Source organism: Centruroides sculpturatus, unplaced genomic scaffold (assembly GCF_000671375.1).
Source record: "Centruroides sculpturatus isolate CEXI.00-Female unplaced genomic scaffold, Cexi_2.0 scaffold298, whole genome shotgun sequence".
NCBI lineage: Eukaryota > Metazoa > Arthropoda > Arachnida > Scorpiones > Buthidae > Centruroides > Centruroides sculpturatus.
The window spans coordinates 346,691-351,785 of NW_019384568.1; the positions used below are offsets into that span (position 1 = coordinate 346,691).

Consider the following 5,095-nt stretch of genomic DNA (forward strand, 5'->3'; position numbering starts at 1 on the left):
TCATTTACTGATACATTAAATGTAACATAATATAATCGTGTGAGGGCCAGGATTTAAGAGGGCCGAGATTCGAATAGTTATATTCATTTTTATTCATTCATTTACCGTTTTGTTTCAAAATCAAACCGATTTTTTTAAAGTTAGGGTTAACACAAAAAGGGAAAAACAACCGACAAATTTTCTCATAAAAATCGCTCATAAAAACTCCGTTCCCACGACAATACTTCCCTGTAGAAGATGAGTTAACTGTTGTGTCATAAGTTTGTCACTTCGCCCATCATTGGTCAANCTTTAAATAGTTTTATGTAAATGTTTAGAAATAAGTAGATCAGATAATACCGTATTTTACGGAGATCCTTTCCTTTCATTTTCGTATTTACATCTTTGATTGTTTTTATAATTTCAAATTCTTTAATTATTAATACGATCTTTAAATAGTTTTATCTAAATATTTAGAAATAAGTAGATCAGATAATACTGTATTTTACGAAGATCCTTTCCTTTCATTTTCGTGTTTACACCTTTAATCGAAGAATTTGAAATCATAAAAACAATCGTTTCTAACCTTTTCTCGAAAATTGTGATTTGAAAAATGCTGGAGAAAAAATGACAGAATTTTTTACGTTCGTCGACATTAAGTCAAGAAACTTCAGTCGACGAAGAGACTTAAAGCAGTTTCAATACTTTTTACCAAACTCTAGGGCCATTCGACATTTCACGAAATGTTTACGCGAAAAATCGTCTTCAGCTTCCGAGGAAATCTTCCTTCTGTTTCCTTTCTAATGTAATCGTCAAAGAGATTTTCTTCTTCGAATCGACACTATAAATAATCATTTTAAATATAAGTAAGTGTACAATAAAATAGCTAGAAAATATTATGTCGGAATCGAGCTTATTTGCTGTCCCTTTATTGGAGGTTACCGCAAGAGGCGCTGCTGTTAATCGTTGCGCTACACTAACTGTATCATCCTACACAATTAAATTAAATTCATTTTTAAAGGGCACCTTATCCAGAAATCCGGCACTTTTAGCTTTTCAAAATCTTTAAGCCGAAGGGACGAAGACGACGAAGATGCCGAGGACAATTCTGGCTCGATATGTAATTCCTGAAAAGAGAGAAGAGGAGGGTTGACCGTCTTCTTCTTGTTTGTGTTATTAATTAAATTTCTGTTTGATCTTCCGAAACTTTGACTTATCAATCCGAAGTTTCGACAGCGTCTCATCGATAATCAAAATGACTTAACTTTAAAATATGAACTTTCTAGACCCAGTAGTTTTTTTCTACGAGTGTGTGCAGTGCCGGTAGAAGAAAATTAAGGAAAAGAAAATACAGATTTTTTGGCGATTTTTGCGCTTTTCAATGGCTTATAGAAAATGTAGAAATTTTGCAAATTACCGAAGAAAATAATTACAGTGGTACCTCAGCATACGAAATTTTCAGGATACGATACGAAATTCGAACATATTTTTGCTCCACGATACGAACAAAAACTCACCATACGACGTCACATTAGTTCGCAGCGCCATTTTTTATTCACTTCTGTTCATCGGTCTTGGTCCGCGCGTTTGCTTCGTCGTGGAAGGATCTTGCTCGACAAAGGAAATCTCGAGGTATTATCAGAAAGCGACTGATTTTATTGAAAAGAAACATCCCAAAAAGGTTCACACTGGCCGTATTGCCGCTCGGGGTAATGACATTTGTCTAAGTCACTTTAGAAACATTTTAAAAAGTAGGCAAAGCCACATCTCTTTGGATAGATATTTTACCAAGTGACCTCTATCCAGTGAAAGTGCTGGTGGAAATGAAGGAAAGAAAGCAAAAAAGCAGTGAATAAAAAATTAAAAAGAAATGAAACAGAAAAGATTAAAAAATTAGTGATAAGTTATTTTTAAGTTATTGTTGCATTATGTTATGTAAGTTAAGTTTTAGTATCATTTCTCTTCTCTCTCTCTTCCACCACCAGTTTACACCTCCACCGTCGTCTATCCTCAGAGGTAACGTGCAAATAAAACTGCATTTTTTTAATCAATTATTATTCTATTATGGTTATTTATACATTTACAACTACAAAACGCATTTTTCAGTGTTTTCCTTACTATACTTATTTTTTTTTTTTAATGTACAACTTAGCTTTAATTTGAGTGTATTTTTCGTGTTGGAACGAAGTATTTGGTTTTACGTGTAATCGTATGGGGAAAAATGATTTACCTTACGACATTTTAATGATACGATCTGAGTTTCGGAACGGATTAATTTCGTATCCTGAGGTACCACTGTATATTTCGAACGAGAATTTCGGAATTACTTCGAGTGTTTGGGGCAAAGAAACCAACACCCGAACATCGGCAACCGATTCCTCTACATATTCGTATAATTATTCCGCGACTTTTTACTTGGAATTTACTAATCGAAATTCCAAAATATTTTATAAATTTTTCTATATATTTCTCTTTCAAATTTTTTTATTTCCGTAGGCGTATGGAAGAATTCTCTCCGTTGCCGCAACAACCGACATCCGTTGTCTTTCAGTAAATAATTAAAACCTAAATTTTTACCTTTAAATGGCCGAGAGCTTTTCTTCGATTTCTCCTCGGAACAATTGGCCTTTCACAAAATGAATTAATGACAGAAAATGTATTCCGTTTTTCTTGTCGTCGTCGAGTCAAACATCTTTCAACCGTTCCATTGTAACGAAAGAATTTTCAAATCGTAAGAAATCCAGTGGCGCCGTCTGTAATTTCCGTTGAAAGAATCTTCCATTTTTGTTAATATTTTTGTCTTCAAATTTTCAACGATATTTTACTCGAATACAGTTTACCGGGAATAAAATCGCATTCGAAATTTACTACAAATAAATAATTTGGTAAACTAATAGCCTCGTCGTGTCGCTTCTACGATAGTTTTTTGAAAAAGTTCCGTAGTGACCGCGTGACGTTCGTACCACTTTCGTAAATAATGTTGTAAAAATCCACTAAAATATCTTCATCCAGTAATTTCAAAATTTCAGCGAGAACTTCGTCTGGTCCGGTAGATTTACCTTCTTTAGTTGTTCTAATTGCATTCTTACTTCTATTTTCAATATTGTCGGTCCTTCTTTTAGGATCCCACACGCGTTAAGGAAATCCTTTGAAGGACCCGGCCTTGAGGAATTCCTGCGCGGACCCGGCCTTGAGGAATTCCTGTTAGCGTGTGTGGGAAAACTATAGAGGCCCGAGGGAGGAAAACTGTACCGTTTCGCTGGAGTAGAAACGAAAAACCATTCGAAAAGCCAACCGTAACGTGTGTGCCTTCGTGACGTTATAATTAATAATATAATAATATATTATATTATTAATTGTTGTTATTTGTTGTTATTTGTTGATCTCAAAACATTGAGTACNTTTTCGCAAAAAAATAACATCAGAAATCGCGGCCGCGGTATGCTGAGTTGTTCCGCGACGAAAACAAGCTTGAGCATTGGCAATGTCGAATGGTGCACACTCGGTAAGTAATCCTACAATTTTTTGTTTATAGCGTAGTTTATACGGATTATTTCGAAAAAATATACGTATTTTGGAAATGTTGAGTCAAATTAATCTAGAATCGATTAATTTTATGGAAGAAAACCTTTCAAACAGCCGTAGTCCGTAAACTTCACACGTGTCGGGCTGTGATTGGAAGAACTCGTAAGAAATCGGATTCCTAAAGAATGGAACGTATCTACTATCTTATAGGGGATCGACTGTATTCATTTTACAATAGATATGTAAATAATTATTTTATTAAACCTTGCAATATAAAAAATAGTTATAAATTTTTATTCTAATACTCCTATTTACATAAAAAAGAACATATTTCGCATGTATCTAAACAAAATTAAAACGAGAACTACTTGTATAGATGATAAAAATTCTAAAATAAATAACTTATACTTTCCTGTTAAATAACTATCCACATGATTTAATTGTCAAGTGGCTATATCATCACAGTATGTGAAAAAAAGAGGGAAAAACAAATAAGATAAATTCTTCTGTAATTTAGAATACTCAAAGAATAGTAAAACCTTTTTAACATATCATTAGATCCGTTATTAACTCTGCTGTTGCTATTTATTGCACTGTTAAGGGCTGCGAACAAGTAATAAAAATGTGAAAATTTTGAAGAAAAAAAAATAATTGTATTAAAAAAAACTACACTAAATAATAAAAGTTCCCTTAAATAATAGAATAAATATGTTTATGTTTCTAACACAATAAAGTGGTATAAATTAAGACACTTGGCGGGTTTTCTCATCTTTATTTAGTTGATACGTGTGAAAATTTTACATGTTTACACGTTACGAAGAGGGGCTTAAGAGCCCGCTCTTAAGCCCCTCTTCAGCCAACTAAAACATTAAAAAAATATATAACATACATATAAAAACACAAGTATTGTAGAAATCATAAAAATATAAAACGTACCTTTCACTTACAAAACAGTTCTACAAAATCCCTGATCTAAAACATATTCTGGACATAAACTTATTATATAACCAATATAAACTATAAAACATATTCTTGATATAAACATACACTGGACAACAACTATCAAATTGGTTTACAATTGATTATGCTTTCTACAAAATCCTTATTTCTTTTGATACACATTCACAATATAATACGAATTTACATAACTTCTACAATATAAATTTACATATCTGACATCTACTATATTTTTTACAATGTATGATTGTTGATTTATTTAACATTTTAATATTTAATATTATAGATTATTATTTGAACTAATGATATTACAATGTCTTGAAGTTGGTAAACATTATTAACATTTAATGTAGATTTACATATTATTTGACTCCCATTACGACATTACAGTTTTTTGTTATTGTTGATTTATTTAACAGTTCAATAATTATTAATTAGCACATTGATCACAATAATAATAATTTGAATCCAGTGAATATAATCAATATAAAATTTTTAACCAGTTTTCGTTTATAGAGATGCTAGGATTTTTATTTATACTATTTTGATTTTTGATTATTTCTATACTTTCTTTGAATTTTCTTTTATATGTATCTTTTTCTCTGTGTAAAATATCTATATTATTTTTGTCTAT

The 5,095-nt window shown here is 31.7% G+C and overlaps 1 long non-coding RNA gene across 1 annotated transcript; it reads right to left on the reverse strand.

Annotated features, from left to right (window-relative positions):
• Positions 1-495: 495 nt before the first annotated feature.
• On the reverse strand, positions 496-3,268 carry LOC111624100. Its single transcript, XR_002756518.1, has 3 exons — positions 2,557-3,268; positions 685-820; positions 496-595 (listed from the first exon to the last, which is right to left on the reverse strand). It is a non-coding gene; the product is annotated as an uncharacterized LOC111624100 (long non-coding RNA).
• Between the last annotated feature and the right edge of the window lie 1,827 nt (positions 3,269-5,095).